Raw genomic sequence first — 27,664 nt, 5'->3', positions numbered from 1 at the left:
TTTTTTTCTGGCAACCTCCTCCAGCCTTTTGTTCCCCCAGGGAGGGGGAGCTGTCCCTGCTGGGAGAACACAGTTTGTCAGGGCTCTGTCTACAGCAGAGGTACTCGGAGACCTGGCATTCCTTCCAGTACCTTGCATGGGCACAGAAATGCACACTGGCGAAAATCTATGTGCATTGGCACACGGACGAGAGCCAGAACTGGTGCATAGTTATGCACACATTAGCCCAGTTTGGCGCCAGATGGCCTTTATAAGGAAGCCCATCACTCCCTCAAATTGCTGGTTGATCTCTGGCTCCCTAGTACCTTTGTCTGTGTTCGCTTGCTACTGTGATCTGCTGTTACTGATTTGGCTTGTTCCTGGACCTGTTTTCTCTGCTTTACTCCTGATCTGACCCCAGCTCTGCTAATGGATATTCTCACCTGCTCTCCTGATCTGACCACGGCTTGGCTAATGGATATTCTCACCTGCTCTCCTGATCTGACCCCGGCTTGGTTAACGGATATTCTCACCTGCTCTCCTGATTTGACCCCAGCTTTGCTAACGGATATTCTCACCTGCTCTCCTGATCTGACCCCGGCTTGGCTAACAGATATTCTCACCTGCTCTCCTGATCTGACCCCAGCTTGGCTAACAGATATTCTCACCTGCTCTCCTGATCTGACCCCGGCTTGGCTAACGGATATTCTCACTTGCTCTCCTGTGTATGACCCTGGCTATCGTATTGACTACATCTGCTCCAATCTCCACCCAGCATCTGACCTTGGCTTTGAACAGACTACTCTGTGGTCCTCTGCTATTCTGAAGGCCTGCATACCTCTCACGGGCGCCACCTGTCTGCAGACACCATTCTAGTGCATCAGCTGTGCTCCTGGCTGTACCTCTGACAAGCACTCTTACAGGTGACCGTGCTACTTTGGGCCTGACTCCTTCTGTCCCACATCCAGGGGAGTCTGGAACGTAGCCTCAAGGGAAGCCATTGGCCTCTACCAGGTATGTGATACAGTTATTACTGCTAGAGGTTATAACAGCCACTAGCAATAATCACATGTAAAATCTGGCAGGTTTGTTGTACCCAAGATGATCAATTGATCAACTTGGGTACATTCAGCCTGCTCATACAATCTCGGCCAGGTCCTGGAGAACTGTTTGAGATGTGAACCATCTGTGGCCAGCTTTAGTCCCCTTGCAAAGTCCCACAAATACCCGTTGTCCACCAGTGAAGTCCAACTAATGCAGCTTCCCATGATGGAGTGGCAACAATTCTTCACTGCTCTTGAGTTCAAAGCAGCGTTGTCATTCTCATTTACGTTCTGTCTGTTTGTACTACAGTGGAATCAGAAGATGTTGTAGGTGGAGAAATTATCAGCATTATCACTGCTGATTCACATAACTGTATCTTATGAATCATCATCTGACCACACCTAGTCCCACCCACTGCTTTCTGGATTGACAGCACTCCCACTGTGAGCTGCAATGTCTAGGAAGAGGACCGTGTGATGAAAGATGATTTGGCTTAGTTGGGGGTAAAGGAAAGCGGAGTGGAGCTGTCAGTCAAGTATCTGATGTGCATCGCTTCTCGGCCTTTTGGCTAAGATCAAGTGTAGTATCTGTTCTTATCAGTGTCCAGTGGGGGTGCTCCCAACCATTCTAGTTTACGGGGATGGTTGTTGTATAGTACCCTCACTGGTATGATGGGGGTCCGGAAGGCTAGTACCGGAGGGACAGAAACCAGGGAGCGCCATGATTCGTTCTGGGGCCTTGGGAGTAATTCCTCTGGGGAGACCGGAAAGACCCAGTACCTCCTGATCTGAACATGCTACCTTGGTCTGGCCTGGGGCTGGGGACGCAAAAAGTCCGCAAACTCAGTGCCCCCTGGGGAAGACGCTCTCAGGGGTGTCACTAGTAACACTTGGGTGTGGGACCCCACGGTGTGAAGATGACACATGGCCACTGTTTTTCACTTCTTTTTGCACAGCGCCCTATGGACCAGGTCTTTTGGCTAAGTCCAGGGCAATTTTTGCTACGGGCCTCAGGGCCTGGTCTGTGCACATTTCGGCACGGTACCATTTTTATTATTTTCTTACTTTTCTTATTTATTTATTTATTATCACTCCCACGTTTGTCACTTTTTCTTTGCCTTATGCGTGTGTTTTCACGGATGGAGGGTGTGGGTCCTCGGGCCTAACCTGAAGTCTAGGGGGAGGATGTGTGGCCATACGGTTCCTTCCTCCCCTGATCCCTAGGGGGTTTTCTCTTCGGGAGAACCCCCTTGCCTAGTACTGGATGTCCGGCTTCGGCTGGGCATAAGGAACGGTGGTCCACCAGGCCTTTTGGCCAGGAGGACCAAATGGGAACCTTGTCCCTGTCAGGAGCTTCGTGCCCCGGGGGATCAGGCGAACGGTCCAACCCTTTCGGGGGTAGGACAAACACACCCCTAAGTGCACGTTTTTCGTGTGGTGTTTTGCACTTGCACTTTTTTGCGGACACTTACGGGTTTTTCGATATAGTTGCACGTTTGCGGACTTAAAAAAAAAAAAAAAAATCTGATGTGCCCACCAACACCTTGGGGCAGAACAGATCCTTGACTGACAGCTCCAGTCCACTTAGCAATCTGAGGTAGGGCCTTGAAAAGCTGAGGGATGTCACAGGACATGTGACTGACTCTGGTTTAGCCTTGTCCCAAAACCAGATCATAGCGAGATTAATGTAGGTGGCAATGGTGCAAAGGTTCTAGAGCCTGCAGATTATTTCCACCACCAACATAGCTGACCAGTAGGTTGCCCAAGAGACTTCTTCCTAAGAAGGAAAGAGGGTGGTGCTAGCTGCCTGTTACTAGCATAGCAGATCACAGACACTGGTAGCATTGCCAGGTATTTTCTCTTTCTGCTAACAATTTTAAAAGGCATTTATTATGACAGCTAAATTCTTCAAAAGAATTGAATTTATTAATATTTTTGGATTTACAAACACTTCTTAAACCCCAGCCAAAAATGTTATATACAGCAGCTTAACAGTCCTACGATGTGATGCCTGTATAAGTTTTCTTTTTTTGGGCTTTTCCCCCCTTTATTTTCATCTGGTAATTTTTCCATTAACATACTTTCTGTCCCTGGTTGTCCACACTCATCCATCCACTGTATCTATGGAGGGAGCCATGGTTGTTATACAGGCTGGACTTATTGTGAAACATGTCTGCTTGTGATCATTTCCAACACATGCTAGATTGATAGTAGTTTACAAAATAAAGATTAGGATGTTCGCACTTTCTTTCCAGCTCACAGAAAATGACCAGAAGACTGAATTTCTGGCAGAAATGTTCTTAGCCTGAAAAAATTAAAACAAATGCAGCAACCATATCTAAGAACTGGTAAATTGCAATAAATTCAAATTTTGTTTTTGGTTTAGATATGCAGCTATATAGTAAATCGAGCAATGAGGAAAGAACAGGTTGAGAAAGCAGAGCAAAGAGAAGGTACAGAGCACTGACTTTTGGAAATACACTCTAACTGCCCTCATATGGACTTTGTGAGGCTCTCAGATTCGTACTTTACATGCAGTGGATAACACAGAAGTCATTTTTTTGGTAAACAGAATGGAACAGAACCTTCTCCTATTAGCACAGCTGCAGTGCATGCTGATACGGAAAGGGTTTGAGGGGTAGGCAAGTATAAGTTGCTAATGGGGCCACCATTAAAGTGAACCCATTGCTTTGACCAGTATAGGCAAAGCAGAAATACGCTAACCCTAAAGCCTGGTATACACGATGAGAATATCGGACGAATGATCGTCCATTTTATTTGCATGCTAGTTTCATATAGAAAATAAAGAGGTTACTAAAGTTACAATTAATCTCGTATGGCAGAATACAACTTTGGAAGTGATGTAATGTGCTGTATTGTATTGTAATGTATTCTTTTGTTTCTGAGTATGCGTGGTCTTGCTTTTCCAATGTTCTTTTTGGATGAATACTGTACTGATTAAATGAAAATCATGCGTTCTGGTATTGCACAAAAAAAAAATTCGTATTTGTCACTTTGAATAATTTAGCATGAAAGCTGTGCACTACGATCAAATTATCGTACGATCACTTTGAAAGTGGTGTTGTTCGGCCGATTTTCTGATCGTGTGTACTAGGCATTATGCTAAATTTGTGTGTCCTATGGATCAATAAATACACACTATATTCATCTATCCTCGGGTGTGCGGCTGACCCTTCTTCCTAAATTTGATCCCTACCATTAACACAAGAGAAAAGAGGGGATAAAAATATTCACACCAAAATAAAAAATGTCCCAAACATCAGCACAAAAATGTTACAATCTATGCTACTGATTCGCCTTGTGCCATATGTGGGTGGCCCAACGCCTACTACCTTTTCTTCTTTTTTTTTGTAATCCCTTCCATTAAGTAAGAGAAAAAACAAAACAGTAAAACAGGCACTATGTATCTGTAAAATGCTCGGAATTCTCCTCTTTACGGAGGAATGCTGTATGACTAAGAAACTTGGAAACTCGGTGCCGAGCTTTAGACCTCAGATCATCCCTTTCTCAGACTCTTTCTACAACTCAATCCCTTGCTGCTCTCCAAGTCTACTGATGGATCTTGTCATCTTTCCCAAAAAACCTATAACCTGCCAAACTGCACGAATGCAGATGGAAGTACGCTACTCATATAAGTCAAGATATAATGGATAATTTTAGGATTAGTATTTTTTTCTATTTTCCCATCTATGCAGTTTAACATAAAGAGTAATTATCCCATACAAAGCACCAGCAGATGTTACTGGATTAACGTGTCTAAATTTAATGACTTTGTGATCCGAGCCATCTTTCACCAGAGCTTGAAAATTACCTAATACAATGTGATGAGCCCAGCATGTATGTTTTCCCATCACATGTAACACCTACTCAAAAATCCAGTCCCCTGTTGTGCTTATGTCAAAAGGAACTTAAAAAAAACAAAAAAAGGAATTGAATAGTAATTGCATGTCTGTAATATCTTTTATGTTTCCACACAAGAGTGCTTTGTTCAATCAATGTTCCCAAAGCTATATGTAGATAGAGGTCATCTATACATGAGGTCAAAGCCATGGATAAAGGGGTACCACCAGTCCTCCTGTATGGGGCCCAAGCCAGTAGGGAGGCCCAGGCAGCTGGGTGAAGCGAATGTGGGCAGGCAGGGTGATCAGCATGGCGGGAAGGCAATTACTGGAACCAATCCCCTCTATCGTTCTCTCTCTGCAGCAGCTGAAAGCTGGCTTCTTCTCCTCTCCCTGCTGGGCGTTGGATTTCAGCTGCCGCAGAGAGCCATACAGGGGATTGGTCCCAGTAATTGCCCCCTTGCCACACCCATCACCCTCCCTGTGCACCATATGTCCCCCTGCTGCCCCCCGTCACTCAATGTGCCCCCACATCCAAAGGGCTGCCGACTTCCCCCCTCTCCTGTCCACCAGTAGCTTCAAGCACATAATTGGATCCTTCAGGATGGAGAGTGGGGGAAGGATCCGGGTAAATATGTCACATTTACCAGGCCATTCCTTTCCTGAATGAACACAGTGAGTGATCTGTACAGATCACTCACTGTGTTCATTCATAACTGAAGCATAGTAACCTGTGTTTTCTGGAGGGCCCTATCAGGTTGGTAGTATAGGGCCCTGTGGTTTCTAACAGCAGCCATGAGGTTATGCCCTCGAGGTTGAGACTTCTGTGACAATGAGTAACAAGGGCAGGGGGTAAACTACTGTGACATTACAGTCACAAAGCCTTACATAATCATCCCTTTCATTGTGTACCGCTCAATAATTGCTGATGGGGTGGGGGGGGATTGTAGAACTATTATGATTGTTGTGAAAGTTCACGCTAGAATTACTCTATGTATTTCACACAGTCACATAACACATATACCTTGATAAATGCATAGCATCATGTTTATTTCTGTCTGTGCTTCAGTTGTCCAGCAATCAGCACTGGAAACTGCCAGCAATTTACCAAAGACACCATGCAACTCATGGTGTCACTCACCCACCCCCAGACCAACTAATGCTATCTACATCTTGTGATTGCAAAGAATGACTGAGGCATGCTTCCTTGGTGCCCTGATGCTGTCAAAGATGTAGAACAAGCGGCGCCGTGAGCTGCATGGTACCACTGGCAAATGGCAGGTAGTTTCCAACACTAATTGCTGGACAACCAGAGCATAAATGGTGCTATGCATTTGTCAAGGTACATGTGAGTGGAAGTTCACCATAGACTTGCTTTATGAGCATCGAACTTATATTTAATGTTCATAGAGTAATTCCAGGGTCAGGGGCGGACTGACAACTCATGGGGCCCCCGGGCAATAGGGGATCATGGGGCCCCTGTGTCCTTGCCCAAACTCAAAAAAGGCTATGAAAAAGGTACCAGGGGCATCTCATGGGGCCCCCTACTGACCCCGGGCCCTCGGGCAGTGCCTGAGTTTCCAAATGGTCAGTCCGCCCCTGTCCAGGGTGGATTTCCACCATTTGCCAACCACCTCATAGCAGATATACTGCTCAAGGGCAGCCTCGCTGTACAGAATCATGTATATAAAGGTGATTCTGCACTTTCTGGTACGCCACTGGCGCACCGCTTCTGCTGTGATTGGTCACAGCAGAAGTCAATCAGCGGGTGCCGGCCACAAAGTGCCAATTAGTCTCAGTTAGTGTCCAATTATCTGCCACAATATCATAGTCCCATTATAAGTCGCTGATCGCCGCCATTACTAGTATAAAAAAAAAAAAAGATTCCAACATATATACTATAGTTTGTAAAGGCTATAACTTTTGCCCAAACCAATCAATATATGATTATTGGGATTTTTTTTTACCAAAAATATGCAGCAGAATAAATATTGGCCTAAATTTATGAAGCAATTTTATTTATTTATTGGATATGTCTTATAGCAGAAAGTAAAGAATATTGGTTTTTTTTCCCCAAACTTTTCAGTCTTTTTTTATAGCGTTTTAAAGCACAAAAAAATAACCATAAAACAGATAATCAAATACTACCAAAAGAAAGCTCTATTTGTGGGGGAAAAAGGACATACATTTATGTACAGCGTTGCATGACTGCGCAATTTTCAGTTAAAATAACGCAACGATTTATCGCACAAAATGGCCTGGTCAGGAAGGGGGGTAAATCTTCTGGAGGGCAAGCGGTTAATGTGATCAGAGCTAGTCTTAACACTACCATTGCTATGATTTTGTACTGCTCAGTCAACATCTACTTCAGACTAGATGGAGCACCAACTGTACCGTGGTCCAGCTGTTGCTAAAGTCTACAAAGAGTCAAACACAACACACCACACAATAACAGACAGTTGAAAAAGCTTGTACCAAAGGTTGAATGGCGCTATCCTGTGTGATCCTAACAGCTATCAGCACTCAAAAGGAAAACAAAAATTTACATCAGTCACATTAAAGTGGTTGTAAACCTCAGACCTGAAATATGAACAAAGCATATCCCTCTATAGTGTGTCTCAGTTAAGAGCACCAAGTGTCATTTTAGTCTGCTGCTTCATTCCTCTGCTGTCAGTCTGAATCACTTCTGACAAGTTTTCCTGACACCAAGAGAAAAATGGTGACAGGGGAGGGACCTCCAGCAGATTGACAGCCTCAGCTCTGATCCTGTGAGCTGTGTGGAGAGGGGTGTGTCCCTTCCTTCCAATCAGCTCTTACAGCTCCCCTCACTAGGCTCTGCAGAGTGTGATTTCAGCTCTCTGTTCTTTTTTTCTGACAGCTCAAACAAGCTTTGTAAAATCTGGACTTTAAACGGATGCAAGGAAGAGAAGACTGCTGATAGACGGGTACAATATATGTAGGAGGATTTGTTTATTCTCTGTGTATCACCTGAGGCTGCTCACTTCACTAGGTATATGCATGGGTTTACAGCCACTTTAAGCACAGTGACTATACAGTATGTTATAGAAGCATTTATTTTCTTTCATATATAGTTTAAGTGTATGCATTCTTTAGTTTAGATAGAATATGGACAAGTTAAAATCCTTATCAGGCTATTTTTCATCTTCGCTGCCTGTGCCTGCTGGGGAGATTTTCCTTCACTTCCTGTCTTGGAAATGCAGCAGGAAATTAGTAGAAATCTCTCCAAAAAGAACAGAATTCCAGTCGTAGTCGTTATTGGAACAATTGCCCCAAATGGAGAATTTTCTCTGTTGAAAACTCTAAAATGTTAGATTTCTCATCACTTTCTATCTCAATAACAATGGTCCCAGGACAAATAGTAGGGTGAGTCTCTCCTGCAGGAACACAGAGATTCAATAAAAATCAAACAAAAATGTAAAAAGCAAAATTGCATTCATATACACTTTACCCTCTGTTCACATCAAGCCCGACTTTGAAATCATGCGACTTACAGTGAAGTCGCACGATTTCAAAGTTGGGGGACAGCCGATTTCAGGTGCGATTTGCAAGACATCTGATACAGATGTCTATGCAAATCGCACCAAAAGCAGTGCATGTACTACTTTTGAAATCGGTGTGGCTCCAACCAAGTCGCAACCGCACCGATATGACCGCTCCAATTGCAGACAATAGGGTGCGACTTGGCATGCAAGTTGCAAGTCACAGGGCATGCAAATCACATGCCAAGTTGCATCCAGTCTGAACCAGGAACACAGTCAATTTTTAATTCCAGTTGAAATGCTGGTGACTTTTTTGGCTGTAAGTCACCAGTCACACCGCTGCGATTTAAAATTGTGCGGTTTGTGTGCAATTTCAGAGTGATTTCAGCTGCTATTTCTGAAGACTTTGTTGCTACATGTGAAGATTTTGAACGATTTCTATGTATGTGAAGTCGCAACAAAACTGTAGAAAAAGTAATGCAAGAACTATTTTAAAAATCACGCTGAAGCAAATTGCACGTTAAGATACTGATATTCAGATTCATCAGATGCAATTTCAAGTGCGATTTTAATTCGCAAATCGTACCGATATGACCGGGCACTTATTTAGACACAGCAGCTATATAACATTGCTGGCTGCGGGTTCAAGAGACCGCTGGCGTGCCGCTTCTGCTGTAATTGGTCACAGTACAAGCCTATCAGCAGGTGTCGGACACAAATGGGACGTGCAATCCTGAATAAAAATTATAATAATAATAATAATGTATATAAACCACACAAGAGCACAGCTACAATATATGATGGGATCCTTTATAACTATTACAGGTGACACTACATCCTTGGAAGCAACCGATTTATTCATAATATTTATTTATTTATTGAAGGGTTTTTTTTTAATTATTTATTTATATATGTATGTATTTATTTATTATGATTTATTTATATGGCACACTAGATACATGTGGGCAGAATAATCGTTAGATCATTTAAATACACAAAATGAATGCTGTATCCTGTAGTCTGGAAGGCAGAGTAGTTATAGGGGGTTATTTACTAAATCACAAAATTGGGTGCAATTCTGCATAGAAACCTATCAGCTTTATTAACTTCAAGGATCCATAAAGCACATGCAGGGGTCTGAGCATATAAAAACAGGAAAAGGAAATAGAACCCATCTGTACAGGGTATATCAAATGCTATACATGTAATAACTGATAGTAGTAGTGACATCTACAGGCTGGGGGTATAAACACCACAAGTCCTAGCAAATACGCACATGTCCCTGCTTCCTGCCAAACCTGGATTGGGGCTGTTCTGTAAGGTATGAGCCGTCCTACTCATTGTTCTCCCTGGTGAGAGTCCATTCAAGACACAAGTGTTCCCAAAAAGGCTGCTGTAGCTCAACCTGGAGGATTTCTGAAGACTATAATCAGCATTTATCTCTTCTCAAAATGCACACTAGAGAGAGCAATGTCCTTTCAGGCAGACATAAAGGCTAAATTCACTTTTTTTGTTTTTAAATTCCAACTCCTCTATGTACCAGAATACCATTAATGTACCTCTATTGCAGAAAAATAAAAGCTTTCTTTGATTTTTAGAACAAGGACTTACCTTAGCCTCTGCTGTGTTCCATAGACTTCCTGGTATGTAGATTTGGGACGGGAAAACCAGTAAGGCACAGGAAGCAGTTCAGCAGCTCACCTTATTAGCATGCGCGCCCTGCACCTATCAACTACAGTATGTTTGCATCATTTTTTTTTGGGAGGGCATTTTGGAGCTTTTCTGCTCATCGCGCATATAGCAGCCATTTCACTTGAATGGACTGCCATACACATGACAAACGCCCCAAAGAAGCTCCAGAACTCTTTTTGGAGTGAAACCTGGTACATTGTTTTACCTTACTGTTGGGTGATACCCATGCTCGACGTGCTATTAATATTTAATGGTGCAAGCGCTGTATGCATTTGCAGCCTATTTCTGAAATGCCACAAGTGTAATAAAAGTGCCACACCCTTAATACTTTAAAGCAGCAATTCCACCTCAAAGAAACCAAATAAATTTCTTAGTGCTATAACTTAAATAAAGGAATGCTCTAAAACCACAAACTATTCCTAATTTAGTGTAGAAACATTAGTGCAAAAGATATATATATATCTATTCTCAATTAATATCAAAAAATATCAAAATTATGTGCAAAACTATTTTTTAGCGCATAAGTAATTTAAATAATTAAATTTGTGAATATAAAAAAAAGTCCAATTCTGAATTTCTTCAAATGTCCAAACAAATCCTTTTCAAATTCAGGTGCTCTCAAAGAAATTGTGCCAAAATCCACCACCAAAAGTAAAGTTGGGTAACTCACCAGAGCTCCATGCTGATCAATCTCTAGATCAGCAAAAAACGCTTTTTGCTCTGGGAGCAGATGCAATAAATCAACTTCTCAGGTGTGATGATCAATAGCTACACAATCATCCATAAGGTAGGTATCCACCACTCAATATAATGGTTCCAGGAGCATTATATCACTCTCTCTTTTTATATCTCTCCACCGAGGTCATGTTTGGGAATGAAAGAGAAAATCATGGTGCAGCCAGTTTTTTTTATAAAAGTATCCAACAATTTAATAAAGATTTACACTCACAAAAAGGGTGTCTTCACCGACACCAATATAACAGCATAAAACAGCAAATGGTATAACAGTCTCCTGTTCCCCGTACACTCACTACAGTGCTCGTGACTCAATTTTCTCCACAAACGTCAGCATCCAGCAAGCCCTACTAGTTTCGTCATGAATGACGTCTTCAAGGGGCATTTAATTATTTAAATTACTTATGCACTAAAAAATAGTTTTGCACATAATTTTGATATTTTTTTATATTAATTGAGAATAGATATATATATCTTTTGCACTAATGTTTCTACACTAAATTAGGAATAGTTTCCTTTATTTAAGTTATTTCTGAAATGCACAGCAAAACATTCATTTTGTGTTCAGAAATGTCGCTTTCAGAACCCATTCACACCTAGTGTAGTGGGACCATACATTTTTTGGCTCGTTTTTCCCATAACAGGCATAGCACAACTGTAACAGAACCGGACCCCCGACTACACTTGGGTATTTCCATTAAACTCCCGCTTCCCTGTCCAAACACCGACCATGGACACCACCGCTGACTATACAACACTAGATGAGACCAGTCTTGGAAGGAAACCAGGAAATAGACTACTTTATTTTAACACAGATACAAGATATATACATTCAAGGGAACATTTCCCCCCTCCCTGCATAATGACACAGGGCGGGGCAAACCACATCTAGCAACAAGAGACACATCAGCAGACACCCCCACCAAGCCAATACACAAACACATACATCCCATAATAGTTTGCTTTCAAGACACACAATAGAACAATGGGATGCAACCACATGGCATTAAACAATGAACAACCCCCACCCAATATTAAGACATTTCACCCTGTACCCCTAACAGGCACAGGGTGACTTACACATAATAGGGATATGGGGAGCTGAGACAGGGGTCTCCCCACCCCTCCAAAGTGAGCTGTGTTCCATGGGCCCCCCCACCCAAAGTGACTCCCATAACAGCAACCCTTTGATTTCAATGGGCTGCCCTACATCCAGCAAAGTAGCTCATAGGACATTTCGGCGTGTTGCGCTTCGCACCTTTTTTACTGTGCGTATTGCTGCGTTTGTTTTTTCACACAGCAAAATAATTCTGCATTTGGGGTGCCATTAACAAATAATAGCACTGAAAGGGAGACTAGTTCATAGGTGCCCAGACATTCCATCTGTTGTTGGAGCTATCTTCTCTCTTCTGAATCCAGCCATTGGGGAGATCACGTGACTGGGACTGCCCTGAGAATAGATAAGTATAAGCATCTTCCTTCTACAGGGTACTTAGAATGGGAGTTAGAAGGGGGTGGAAGACATGTCAAGCTTAATTAGACTTAAATTCCACTTTAAGGGTGCTGTCCAGTGTCCCACTGCTGCCAAGCACCTCCGGTTTACAGCAACCCAAGTGTGGAAGGGTAGCACTAATAGAATGTGCCCTACAATCTTGGAATCAAGTTCCAATGGAACTAACGAGGGCAAATGAGAGCTTTGCTGAGATGGGATAAGATCTTACTGCAGGGCTCCTGTAAATTGGGGGGCAGTCAGCAGCATATCAAACTCTGCTTCATTTAATCCAACACTGGGAAATTCATTTTCAGTAAAACAGCTTTTTTATTTTTAGCATTTTCCTCTCAATAAACATATCACACATTTAAATAGACAGAACATGTATTTAATTATCTGAGAACATGCAGATATTTTTATAGCTCTGAGGGTCCTCATGGAAGAAGAATGACAATGACTCGGCAAGCACATAGCTATGATAAATATAGCAACATGTCTGGTTTTAATAAGTTGTCAAGTCACGTTCGTTACTATTGGCTAATCGACATTCTTGGCAGCAGAATTACCAGGAAATGTTAACTTGTTTACTAAACTCATGGAATGGCTATTACAGAATACATGATTGTATTTCATGTTAAAGGGACAGTGACCTTGCTCATTTTCTCTCTTACACAGAATTGTTTCTGCTAAACAGAATTTTATTTTATTACCCTGTACAGTGTACAAGCTTGTCTCTTCTAGATCAAGATATATTTATTACAAATGTTTCAAATGGTAAAACCAAGTACCATACCAAAGCGAGGGACATGCATGGTTCTTTACTGCGATAAACAGGTTATATCTTCACATAATTAATTTCTGTAACTCAGCTCTGAACCCTAGGATCAGCACTCTAAAAGGGTACACCAGCAGTTGCTCTTAGAAGACATTCATTATCCTGGTGGTTGCACGTGTAATGTTTGCAAAGGCTGATCCCTGTTAACATTTTCTGTTATGGAGGGCAGAACACGTCTCCTGTCTCCATTGAAGGCCCAAGTGACAGGGTGACAATGCAATAGAACAATTGGGAAACAGTGACACCCCTTTACAGGAAGTGTATGAACAAGGACCTCCATGCCAGGATCCATGCCAGGATCACTAGGTATTATTTAATGAAAGATGTCGATTTAAAGTAGAATTCCAGGATATCATTAATTAATCTTAAAACTGCACCCAGCCCCATTCTAAGAAATATGTATATAGTTACCTATTTTTTGCCCACTTTGGTCTGGTCATATGATCTCCTCTGTGTCAGACCAGCGCTGACTACAGGGGAGAGGAGACAGCCCTTCGACAATGACTGGCAATGGCTGGGAGCGGTGACCTCCCCATAGGCTTAATATGGTCCACCTATTGTCGGCACTCCCTCTTCTCCCCTGAAGCCTAGCTGACAGATGAGAGCCGATCACATGACCGGACCGGAACAGCCTGAAAGTAAGTAAGTATATGCATCTTGGTTACAGGTTAGTTAGCATAGGTAGCACTACAAAACAACAAAAAGAGGGCACACCACCTTAATAAACTCTTTAATAACGAATAAAAGTAAATATTATACTCCCAAACAATTTTAGCCAACAAGCATATCAGATCGAGATGTGACAAACACCAGATCTACCATGCTTGGCTTGTACCACAGGACAACACTTCACCATCCCATATGGCTTAGGGGCAACCTATGTTCTTCAGAAAGGCCTGCATACTGTACTTTCGCATCAGTCCCTGACTCTCAAAGGGAAACAACCTCAAGTTCCTTTCACAAACACTAGGGCCAATTAAGATAGGAGCCAAGCAACTTACCAGCATGTCTTCGGAGTGTGGGAGAAAACCAGAGTACCCAGAGGAAAACCACAGGGAGAACATGCAAACACCATGCAGACTGTGATCTAGCCAGAATTCAAACCTGGAACCCATGTGCCGCAAGCCACAAGTGCTAAGTACTAAGCCACTGTGCTGCCTAGGTCTACACATACATCAATGGTTTATATCATGAGGATTCATCAAGTAGGAGCCGGAAGGACTGATTGGATCTTATTAAGCAGAAGACAAAGGTAAGCATTTTTTTCCAGTTTCTGGAAAACATGTAAAATAACTTAACTGCTGTGACTGGTACAGGGAATTCATCATCATTTTGCCATAATGAAGTCAGGTGAAATGTTTCCCGCTCTAAGGTTAATTTCCAGATGCTATATTTTGGAGAATTTTGTTTGCTTTACATTGGATCAATCGACTCAGAATTAAGAATTGTGAAACATGATGGATTTGTATTTTTTGTTCAATTACATTTTATTAAAAGAAGCTGCAACTGTGGAAACAAGAATACAGACTTTATGAAAGGCCAACTAATTCACCCAAGATCACTTTCACAAGAAAAAAATTCATATAATGTATCACACACACTATTTTGCAATTTAAATTGTATCTAAAGCCAATTGCTTTAACGTTTGGATGAACAGTTTACAGCTTTTGTCAGGTTTGTATTCCTGTTTGTGTCCCTGCACATGCAAAAATGCACAAGAGTACAGTAATGGACCAACCTCTGAAGAGGTAGGACCTCTCCCCCTGAAACCCCCAGGGCTTTTGAAAGGGGCAAGGTACTCTGATCTGCCTAAGCTGAAGCCAGGGGGACCCTGCCCCTTTGGGACCTGCTGAAGTGACATGGTGAGGGTTTTCCTGAAGAGAGACTCCCAAAGAGAACAGAAAAAAGACCCAAAGGCCACAGATTCTTTCCCTGACATTAGGAAAGGCCTTGAAAAACCTTCACCCTCTAGTGAGTAAAAACAAATAAACCACATGTTCACATACAGTATGACATACTGAGTTACATGATCCCAGCATGGTTAATCAAGACGGCTGAAGTTAACAAACTTGGAGGACATGCTGGCGAAGATGTTGGCTCCAGCAAGGGAGCTCAAGGAAGTTGCATTGTTGGAGGGGAGATAAGTATAGAGCCGTTTAACCATTCTCTTTCCTATCCAAAAATTTCCACAAGGGACCTTGTAAAAAATGCATGTTGCATTAATTTGGCCTTTATCTCCTGTATGACTTCTAAATTTTGTATATTGATATGAAACACTGTAAAAGTGTGACAATTTCAATAAAAGAGATCTGGCCAATCAAAAATCCACAAAGCAAGTTCCAAATGCCGATTCATCCATGGGGCAATGACTAATCTACACATGCTCTTATTAATTGATCAGTCTCCATAGAGACACAAGAGTGCAGTTTACTAGATGTTCAAGCCGTAAAAGCCAGTAAAGACCTCAGCACTGACATTTTTTGTCAAAACAATGGAGTAAGAAGAATTTGTTAAGGGCTTAGAGTTTGGGTCTCTGGGGAGCGGTGAAAAGGCTGGCTTGCTGCAAGGACTCTGCTCCAATCGCATGTTGGGAAGGAAAAACCATTATGCAGCAAATGATATCAGTGCCAAACACACTAAAAGAGGCATGAAGACACAAGAACAGAATTAATGATCTAAAAGCTACAAGCCCCGCTTAGCAGCCTGTATTATATTTACAAGGAAAAGAAGGCTTCATGAATTGTAACAGATCAGTCTGCACTTTAGGGACTCCATGATGTTGATGAGAGCCTTGTGCTCATTCTTTAAAGCACATCTCCCCTATTTGTTTTATACATACCTTAAAGGGGTAATAAACCCAAACACAAAACTGTAATATACTGCAGCTTACCAGTGTTTACATATGAAGACTGCCTTCATTTTCTTTTTTAAAGGCTTTTGATCCCTCTAATTCCACCCTATGATCTGGCCAGTAACACATTTTCTCTCTTAAGCTGGCCATAGATGAAGCGATTTTCTTTTCTGCACCCACTGACTGTGTTGATGGGGGAATCTCTCCAATGGAGCCATTGTGTTCTCCTGGCGGGGGGAGACATCCCTTATGAGAGAACACAGTGATTACTGCAAGTGGCTATAATATCCGCTAGCAATAAACACATGTAAAATCCAACAGGCTGGCTGTACCCAAGTTGATCATTCTATCAACTCTGGTACATTCAGCCTACCCATACATGATTTGAATCTTGGCCACTTCCTGTTGAACCAGGCCCAGATTTTATGGCCGACTTTAGGGTGTCTCCACACTGGATGGAGGAGCAACGGAGACACCTTTGGACAACAGCATTTTCAATGGAGAGAACAGTATTAGATGCACTGAGCTGGCAATGAAGATAACCAAAGACCGGCACACAGAAGAAGATGTTAGGGCCAGCAAAGGATGGGGACCATTGGAAGAAAGATGAGTTTCACATCCTTTAGTTCCACTTTAATTGGACCTGACTAACAAATTAAAGCCAAACTCCTGCTAACACTGTTCTTACAGTGACATTTTTCTTCTGTTTGAGATAAAGATGGATTGTCAAAACTCTCTAATTGCCACTTTTCCTCGAGCTTGGTTTATTAAAAGATCAACCAATGGAAATAAAGAAAAAAAAGCCTAAGAAAGATAACTAATGCATCCACCACACCTAAAAACAGAAAAGATGCAATATAATACAATTTTGTTTTTGGGTTTAATACCGCTTTAAATTCAGCAATCTTTTGGATGGTCAGTTAACAGCCCAGGGTCCTCCTCCAATATGGCATCAGCAGTGGGCAGTCTTTAATATTGCAGATATACATCTCAAATCTGGGCCATGAGCGACCATTCAAGCACCACTTAGCTTGACAAAATTGAAGTTAAAAATCAACAGAGTCAGATGGAAAATTATTGGATGAACAATGCTTGCAGCAGTGAGTGTTTGATAATGCCATAGTATTCAGGCAGTCGTGGGTGCAGTTGCCCCCTGAATACAATAATAGCTCTCCATCTACACTGTTAGCATGGATTAGGGAATATTCTGATTTTCTCTCGCTCAGCCTGTGCACTGGCAGTATTGGAAGTATTGTTTTTTTTAACTCAGGTCGACATGTTGATGCACCCCTAGGTGCTTAAATGATGTCAGCCATCATTCAGCCCAAAGAAGCATGGGTGGCAGGGGGTGGAATGAACTTTCTTTGGGGATAGCATCAGAGAGAAGGTCAGGACTGTAGAAAGAGTTAACTCTAATGTTGGCTCCACCAGCTGTATAAAAGTTCCTTAACGCCTACTGATCTGCACAGGTTTGGAATAAAGTGAACATGCAAGAAACAGTCATGTACCATTTTTCAATGAAAAGCCAAAATTAAAATTTCAGAGTGAAATTAAATCCAAAATTTAGGAATACTGTTTCAGAAGCTGTAATATTTCAGAAGTTGAACTCCATGCAAGCAGCAAAATACACATCTAAAATACATATACAGTATCTGAAAAGTCTTAAATTATAAAGATTAGCAATTTTGTTCAGCCAATCTTGTGATCAAAACAGCTCTGACAGACAGCACAGATGGGTCTTGGACCTCCGCTAAAGTAGTAGTAAAAACTAGTCCAGGACAAACACCTGGCCTCCTGATTGAGCAATGAAGCAACCCACCAGTAAGTCATCAGTCTGTTAATTCTGTTCTCTTAACTTCTGTAAGCATTTTTCCTGTGTCAGACTGACAACACTGCATCAGTGTGGGTAGCCAAAATTTTGCTTTGCAGGGGACTACAGCTAATTAAAAATATTTTTCTTTACTTTTTTTATGAATAAACTGCATGTACTCGCACTTTATTTATTCACACCTGGACGCCTGATTGCCTGCTCCTGCTCTGTAGATTTGTGCTAAGCAGGAATCAGAGGGATTAGGCTGTCTTGTATTTGTATAGTCCGGTCTGATAAAAGTGGACAACTAACACTAGATTGATATGCGCCCATTGCTTCTTTTTTGAAATTGCAACGTAATGAATTATCACAAGAAATTGGAAATCCTTGTTAAATTCCCCAGGGGACCCAGTGCACAAAGCAAGCTGTCCAACTGTGAAGGAGTTGTTAAAGCAGAACTCTACGTAAAATCTTTATTTTCCCATGCATTGGGGCTGTATCCAGTCCAGAGGCTCAGGGTAAAGCTATTCTTACCCCATCCTCTGATTCTCTGGTAAACAGTGCCTCCCTATGTCCAGCAGTGGACTGTTCATGCTGTCCTCACATCCGGAGCCAGTTTATGGGCATGGCGACGTCAGAATCAGCCCATTCCCAAAACCACTAGCATTAAGTATATCTCTGGATAAAAATGTGGATTAAGTATACCCCTGGATAAAAATGAGCATTTAACCCCCACTGCATGGGAAAATAACATTTTTGTTCAGAGTTCTTCTTTGAACTAATGTGGTTTACAGTATGCTACACACAACCCCACCCGACCCCGTTGGTGTCTGGCCAGGTTGCCCACAAAAAGAGGAATAGTTAAAGTGGTTCTAAAAGCTAAGGGTTTTTTACCTTAATGCATTTTCTGCATCATCGTAAAAAAAAAACTTCCATGTTCAGCCCAAATACTTACCTGAGCCCGATCTTGATGCATCGCTGTGCCCGATAGCAGCAGCTCTCTGCTCTCTCTCTCCTCACAGGCTCAAAGACAGCAGAGGGAGGCATTGGCTCCTGCTGCTGTCAACCAAATCCTGTGAGGAGGGAGCAGGGCCGAGATGTGCCGTGTGTGTCATTAGACTCACACAGCCCAGCTCGTGATTAAGCCCGCACTAGTGCCCGCATAGCAAGGCACTTGAAAGGGAAGAGGAGCCAAGAGTGCTGATGGGAACCACAGAAAGGGAGGTTTGGACCCACTCTATGCATAACCACAGAGCAAGTAAATATACAATGTTTATTATTTTAATGAAATAAAATACAGCTTTACAATCTCTTTAGTTATGACTGAAAGTGCACACACAGGAAGGAACATGATGGACAGCAAACACAAATTCCATAGAAACCTTATCTCCTCTGAACTCTGCCAGGAACATCTGCAGCCTTCAACTTTGTGCCTCCTTTGCCACCATTTTTGTACTGTAAATATTTACTTGTGCTGAAAGTACAACCTGTGCCTAATTGAGAGGTATTCGGGGGGAGAGAGACTATAGTAGTAGCTGTCAGTTTGTGTTGTTGTGAATAACAGCATGCTGCAGAGGAGCACTGTCATTCACAAACACATAAACCAACAACATATGTCAGCTAATACTGTATTCGCTCTCCTTTGAATAGCTGTTGGCTGGGCTCAGTCTTTCCTTTCAGTACAGTAAAATATTTTTAGTACAAAGAAGGTGACGGGGGGAGAGCAGAGAAGGTACATAGCTGGAATAACTGAACGGCTGCAGAATAAAGAGAAGGTGGCTTTAGTACTGGCTGCAACTTTCTCATAGAAACACCCATAAATTGGGCTGCAGTCTGCAGTAGAGCTACAGCCAGAAAATATGGAAAAGAAATGTAATTCTAGTTTAAAACCACCTGTTCACTGGGTCCCCTGAGAGATTCAATAAAGATGTTGAAATTCTGGTGCTACCTCTCTTTTAACCTCCTCGGCGGTATGATTATTTCAGATTTTTGGTGCTGAAAGCGGTACCATTTTTTTGCATGGAAATATGTCGTTTTTTTATTGTAGGGCTGTAATTTAGGAATAACTCACTGAAATCTGTATGAACAAGAGTCTAGTAAACATTCCGGATATGATAAAACTTGAAACACGAAATCATAAATTATAATTTAATAAATAATCATAAAAAATAATAACATAATAATAATACATTTAATTCAATAATATAATCAAACCAAAAACACTGAAATTTGAAATATAGCTCCAAGTTCGCACATCACTGAGCAAAGTCGCAAAATCGTATTCAGTGTCTGATGACGAATTTCCCCACGAATCATTATCACTCAATTCTGCAAGTGGTTCTGATTTACTATCGCTGTTCTCTAGCTGGTCTAAACCCGCTTTTGACCTAAAGGGACGCTTTTTGGACGCCATGGACGTTTCTCAGTTTCCAGGCAGAAAGAACAGTCAAAATGCAGGCAGGGCGCAGGACAAAGCACTCGGGACAAAATGTATGTGAAATGCTTTGAAACAGCAATGTTTTACTATGTAATAATCGTTTTTAAAAAAATGTCATTTTTTAACATTTTTAAATTTGCCGCCGGTTCTGGCGCCCGTACGTCCCGACGTCATAGGGACTGAAACACGGAAGCCGGATGCCGGCATCGGCTGGAGGAGATGGCCGGGGACGCTGCAGGGGACACATCGTGGGAGCGAAGGTCAAGGTAAGTGCTGCAAGGAATCCCTGTGCAATGCTGCATGGTATTCCCCAGTGTAGCTCGGGGTTACCACTTTTGGTACTGAAACTCTACCCCGAGCTACACTGGGGAATACCGCTAGGAAGGTTAAGAGTTGAAATGAGCTTGAAAGTGATGCTGGTTGTAGTCCTTATTTGGATAAGGCTTAGAGCAGTTCCATTTTGTCTTCCTTTAAGAATGTCTGCCTGCTACAGTCACATAATTAAACAGAAAACCTGCACTTGGGAATTTAAAAGTCACATAAAAAGAGCAGCCAACACAATAAATAAGCAGAAATTGACAAACTAAAAACACTCAGTGTAGTGCTTAACCCCCCTGGAGGTATTCCCGAGTGTAGCTCGGGATAAAGTTTCAGTACCACAAGCAGTAACCCCGAGCTACACTCCGGCTTACCATGCGGCGCTGCTCTGCGATCCCTCGATCACTTACCTTGTCCTCGCTCCCGCGATGTCCCTCCTGCAGTGTCCCCGGCAATGTAATCCAGCGGATGCCGGCATCTGTCTTCTGGGTTCCGTCCCCTGCGAGCGTCGAGACGTACGGGGGACGGAACGGCAGGAAATTTTAAAATGACAAAAAGTGACATTCACTAAAATCACTAAAATCACATAGTAAAACATTACTGTATCAAACCATTTCACATACATTGTGTCCCGAGTGCTTTGCCCTGCCTGCATATTTACTGTTCTTTCTGCCTGGAAACTGAGAAATGTCCATGGCGTCCAAAAAGCGTCCCTTTAGGTCAAAAGCGGTTTTAGACCGGCTAGAGAACAGCGATAGTAAATCAGAACCACTTGCAGAATTGAGTGATAATGATTTGTGGGGGAAATTCATCATCAGACACTGAAAACGATTTTGCGACTTTGCTCAGCGATGTGCGAACTTGGCGCTATATTTCAAATTTCAGTGTTTTTGGTTTGATTATATTATCGAATTAATTTATTATTATTATAATATAATTTTTATGATTATTTATTAAATTATAATTTATGATTTTGTGTTTCAAGTTTTACCCTACCCGGGATGTTTACTAGACTCTTGTTCGGACAGATTTCAGTGAGTTATTCCTAAAAATTACAAGCCTACAATAAAAAAATACATATTTCCATGCAAAAAAATGTACCGCTTTGAGCGCAGAAATATGGACATAATCAGACCGCTAGGGAGGTTAAGCAAATAGTTAACAACGATGAATAATACTATCCAATCCCCAGCAAAGTGGAATAATTAGGTGCCACTAATATACATTAAATAAAAGTCTGTATAAACATCCATATGGTCTAGTAGTAATGGTGCTTAGTGAGACAGACACCAAAAGTAGAGAAAGAGTCCATCACCTTTCACCCAATCACTTAGCCTTGTACCGTAAAATTTGACCAACCAAAGGATTAGTCAAATAACGCAGATATCAAGCTCAGCAGATGCATCAAAGACTCCCAAATAAATCTCCCAAGAGATCCGGATGGTGTACAGACTTTCCTCTAAGCAATGAGGTACAAGGATATCTCTATCCACTCCTCAGGCTCTGCCCTGTGATCTCAGCTTGCCACCCAGCAGGCCTCCCTGTTCAGCACTCGTGTGATTGGATGAAAGGTGATGGACACCTCCGTGCCATAGTTATAAAGAGGGAACAGCAGAATCTTAAGTTAGGTCAAGACATTTATATAGCTGACTATTGAGATATATATATATATATATATATATATATATATATATATATATTTGAAATGTTTATGTTAATTTTACCTGGAAAAAAAATTCTAAAGACTTCTGAGGCTGATTTACTATAAAGAACACTGAAGTGAAGAACTTTTTAGCATCCCCATAAGTCTCCTTAGAGTCATCTGCTCAGTCTGCCTTTAGTGTAATCTACCACTGCATATTATATACTGGTCTGGTTTTACACCTTTTGCCCCCATAGGCCAACTGTCTGGTGCGGTCCCCTTACTAGATTATTACACTCACTAGCCATGGTATCGCACTAACAAATGCAGGCATTTTAACCGCACAAGAAGGCCAGCTAAAAGAGATGGTTCACCCCCTCTGCACCAATGCACCTACTCTATCCAAAACAGAGAAGCCTGTGTTGGTAGAATCGCTCTTTAAGGTCTGCATTTCATTATATGTTTTTTTAGTTCCGCCCTCTGTTCTTTTTTTTTCTTCTTTTTTCCGTGTGTGTATGCACATTTTTGTTTTGCTGGATTTGCAGATTCCGGGCAAATAATCCAAAGAGTGAGAACACTGAACCTTTCTCATCTCAAATAATAAATCTCCAGAAACAAAATCTCTATCAGATTATTCTACAAAGCAAAAAAATTGTTAAGGATAATACCAGTTCAACTTCCAAATATTTCTGAATCTACGCCTGTATACTTGATATCTATAACACTCAGACAAGGAGATAAGACATAGGATTCTCTCAGGTGCCATCATTGTGTCAGCTTTATCTGGAACTACAGAACATTTTTATTATTATTATTATACAGGATTTATATAGCGCCAACAGTTTGCTCAGGGCTTTCCATGATAGTGGGAAACAATACAGCAACAATACAGTTCAATACAAGAGGGTTAGGAGGGCCCTGCTCCTTGGAGCTTACAATCTAAGAGGGAGGGGCTAGTGGTAGAAAAGGTAATAACTGTGGGGGATGAACTGGTAGGAGGAATAGAAAATTCCATTATTAGCTGAGGGCAGGATAGGCTTCCCTGACAAGATAGGTTTTCAGAGATTGCCTAGAAGTAAGCGGAGTAGGTAATATTCTGATAAATTGGGGTAGAGAGTTCCAGAGGATGGGGAAAGCTCTGGAGAAGTCCTGGAGATGAGCATGGGAGGAGGAGACGAGGGAGCTAGAGAGCAGGAGGTCGTGCGAGGAGCAGAGAGTACGGTTTGGGTGATATTTGGAGACAAGATCGGTGATGTATTTTGGGGCAGAGTTATAAATAGCTTTATATGTTATTGTTAATGTTTTGAATTTTATCTGTTGGGCAATGGGAAGCCAGTGGATGGATTGGCATAGAGGGGTGGCAGATACAGAACGGTTAGTGAGGTGGATGAGTCTGACAGCAGCATTCATGATAGACTGAAGAGGGGATAGCCTGCGATGAGGTAGGCCAATGAGGAGGGAGTTACAATAGTCAAGGCGAGATATAACAAGGGAGTGAATAAGTTGCTTAGTGGTTTCAGAGGTTAAGAACGAGCTTATCTTGGAGATGTTGGGGAGGTGAAGTCTACATTATTTGGAAAGCGATTGGATTTGGGGGTGAAAGGACAGATTGGAGTCTAGGATTACACCTAGCACCCTGGCATGAGGGGAGGGACTGATGGTTGTATTATTGATCTTGATGGAGAAGTCAGGGGAGGGGGCATGGGCTGGAGGGAATACTAACAGCTCAGTTTTGGAAAGATTGAGTTTGAGGAAGTGGAGTGACATCCATGCCGATATGTCGCTTAGAACATAAAAATGAGTTTAAACTACAGTGTCTCGTTGCATTTTACATGACAGTTCTATTTTTCTGTTGCTTACCCAGTAACGTATCCATTATAAAAAACACATTTAAAGTATCTTTCATGGAGTAAAACCTGCACTAAGCTACTTCCAGTGCTTGTTGCATGGCCAGTAAGCTACACCTTTGTCTTTTGGGATCTCTCCTGTTGGGGAAGATCCATCAATCCAGGTTCTAAACTGACCCTTCAACACAAATGCTATACCCAAATGCCTAGACTTTTAGTGAGGATTGGAGGATGGAGCCTTAATGCCCGTGGGGAGTGGAAGGGTTTTGGGAGTAACAATATTAAATACTAAAGAACCTGCTGGAGGTTTCAGAACTAAAGAGAAATGGATTGTTGGAGAGGTGAGAGTAGTTCTTCTATTGTGGGAATTTCTATATGGATTTTTTTTATTATGGTGGCTGACATGGTCACTTCATGTACTCAAGCCCTTCTCTTATAATTTATTGACCCCGTAAGAATCTCATTATAGCTTTATGTTAACATTTAACTATAGGCGTACTTCAAATACTCCTGGTATATGTGCCTACAGCCATCTTCACACTGGTTTCCTGTTATCCTGAAAATTAGGACTTCGACTTGAAGAGGGAAGGGCAGTATACTGAGTCAATAAGACACAACTGTATAGCACAAGGCATTCAGGCTAAAGACCAGTATTGATGGACTTTTGGTCCTTTCTGAACTGCTTCTCTCCCAATACAAGTCTATCTCAATGCAAACGCAGCTGAAGCAGGGCAACTGCACATGCATTGAATTTTGAATGATCTCAGAAGCATCCCAGACTGATGTAAAAAATGTTACTTTTGCCCATTGAAGCGCATTGACATAGACCCTAGTATGGTGATGCTCCTTTACTGTCCAATCAGTTTGCTAGGAGTGGGTCACAGACCAGGTTGTATTGCTTAACCACTTCAAGTCCGGACACTTTCACCCCCTTCCTGCCCAGGCCAATTTTCAGCTTTCAGCACTATCACACGTTGAATGACAATTGCGCGGTCATGCAACACTGTACCTATATGAATTTTTTAACATTTTTTTGAGACAGATAAAACTTTATTTTGGTGGTATTTATTCACCACTAGGATTTTTATTTTTTTTCTATATAAACGAAAAAGTTCAAACATTTTGAAAGAAAAGTGTTTTTCTTATAAAATTTTGCAAATAAATAATCTTTCTTCATAAATCTTGGCCAAAATGTATTCAGCTATCTTTTTAGTAAAAACAAAACCCAAATTAGTGTATATCCAAAAATTATAATTTTTCAAAAAACTTTTTTACTTTTTTTTAAATATTATTTTTATTTTTTTTTACCATACGGTCACCCTAGCAGTACAGTGTCACCATAGTAACACTGTACTACTTGTGGGGGGTGATGAAGATTTTTTTTTTTTTTTACATTGCTTGCTTTTACACCCATAAAGGCTGTAAAAGCAATCATTTCTCCTTCTCTCTGGCTGAATTCTTGCAGCCATTGAGAAATACTGTGAGAGCTGTGATTGGTCACAGCTTGTCACATGGTACAAGGCTGTTGTGAATGGCCAATCAGTGATCACATGATCGGGACCTCACACAGAGGTACCGTACAGAGATCGGTGTTCCGCTGTGTTCTTAGGACACAGCGAGAACCGGATCGCGGTGCCGCACGCTCCTAGGGAGCGCGCACAGGAAATGGATGTGGGAGGACGTTTATAAACGACCACCCGATCCTGCACTGCTCCCTTCCGGCCGTTTATGTACATGGGCCAGACGGGAAGTGGTTAAAGCAGAACTAAACTGCTTCAATCAACATTATTTTTAATCCTTATGTTGCTAGCCTTAGTAAATAGATAGGAAGGTATATTATATTTGCTTGTTTTAAACTTTCTTTTTACATTTCTTTAGTTGTTTCATGGATTGCAGTCTAGACCAAAATTATGTCATACACCCCAGAAATGTTTATGGGCATTTTATTTTCATCTGTAGGAGGGGAGGAGGGGCTTTCCTAACTAAGCAACTCCTTCTGCCTGCATGCCTGAGCTAAGGGCAGATGGATGCCACAAAGTAAATACTACATGAATCATCTGCCCTTACTCAAGGTGGCTACGGCTAGAAATGCTAGGGGAGTGACTTTCATTGTGATTTCTCAGCTAAATAAAGCATAGAGACATGAATGGATAGGTGGGTTTGCTTTGAATAATAAAGAGGAGCTCCCGTCTCCAACCAAAAAATTAAAAGTCAGCCGCTACAAATACTGTAGATGCTGAATTTTAATGACACTTTAATGACACTTAACTGTCCAGGAACTCCTCACCTGAGCCAATTCTTCAATCTGCTTCAGGTGCAGGCCCTGGCATCTTCACAGCCGGTTTCCTACTGCGCATGGGCAAGCCACACTGCGCTTTGTGAATGGTGTGATGTGTCCCAGAAGGCTCTGGGGGTGAGGAGGGGCTGAACTTCACTGCAGCAATCTGACCCGAAGTGGGAGCAGGAACCTGTCAAAACCAGGTACCCGCACCCCCTTCCGCCCCCAAAAAAGTGTCAAATGTGGCAACGGAGGGGCGGGAGATGCAAACAAACAGAACTTCCTCTTTTGGGTGAAATTATGCTTTAACCCCTTCCCGCCGGTGCCTCCCAGCCCTTTAAGAGTTTCAGACGCCGGGAGGCGGGGCATGGTTTAGGGATCATGTGATCATGCGTCGTCACGGCGGTCACATGATCGGGAAAGGTCCCGATCGAAAGAGCAGATGGGGACCTTTCCGTGAGTACCGGACATGTGAGCTGGGAGCGTGCAGGGCTCGCGCTCTCAGCACATATGTTTTTTCTTACCTGAACGCAAATGTGCTGCCGCTCGGCTTCCAGGCCCAGATGCCAGGAGGCCGCATATTTGTGTGCAGCTGGCGGGAAGGGGTTAAGCAAGAATTAAATAGTGTTTTCATTTTGTGGTGCTCAGATACAGTTTTGTTTGCCTTTAATTTCACTGGATAAAAATACACCAGATTGGCGGTACTGCTTAGAAGAGTGTTTGAATCACCATACTGGCTGTTTACCAGGGTGCCCAGCACTCAATATATTGACATCATTGCCAGCAAAAAAAACTGAAGATGACTCTGCCTATCAGACATATAGAAAAATTTAGTGACAAAAACCCCCATAAAATACTACTTTTTCTTAACTTTTCCTATAACCGAGACTTCCTATCTATTTTAATAAGAAAGCTGTTCACTTTTAAACCATCTTTAATCTTTTGTAGCATTTGAATCTAGCCTGTTGCACATCAAGCCTTATTTTATGAATAGGAAAACCAGATTACTCTTTAGATCCTTCATCAAGATGGCACACATTCAACTTAAAGTTGTAAAAGAACAAATTACACTGTTCAACAGGTAAAAAGTTTTGGGCATAAAATTAGCTAATCTTACATAATTTTGGGGTGCTGAAAACGAAAATGACCCTAAAAAATGTTGATTGGCTCTAGTTTCCATGATATATTCACCCATCTAATGACGTAAGCCATTCAAAATTATGATGCAACTTCAGCTGCATATTGCGCAATTGATACTGGTGACCAATAGAAAATTGCATGTATACTGAGATGATGCAATATTAGCCTTTAATTGCATCACTTCACTGCATAAAAGCTGCAGTAT

The 27,664-nt window shown here is 41.9% G+C and overlaps 1 protein-coding gene and 1 pseudogene across 1 annotated transcript in view; one reads left to right on the top strand and one right to left on the bottom strand.

Moving 5' to 3' along the window:
* The window catches only part of CCBE1 (collagen and calcium binding EGF domains 1), a 539,668-nt gene that overhangs the window by 204,076 nt on the left and 307,928 nt on the right, over positions 1-27,664 (bottom strand). The window lies entirely within an intron of this gene.
* Positions 1,572-1,686, top strand: LOC149452412 (U2 spliceosomal RNA; annotated as a pseudogene).

This window comes from Staurois parvus, unplaced genomic scaffold (assembly GCF_062004578.1).
Source record: "Staurois parvus isolate SC_StPar_1 unplaced genomic scaffold, SC_StPar_1.0 ptg000475l, whole genome shotgun sequence".
In the NCBI taxonomy this organism is placed as follows: Eukaryota; Metazoa; Chordata; class Amphibia; order Anura; family Ranidae; genus Staurois; species Staurois parvus.
This window is presented reverse-complemented; position numbering and strand designations above follow the sequence as displayed.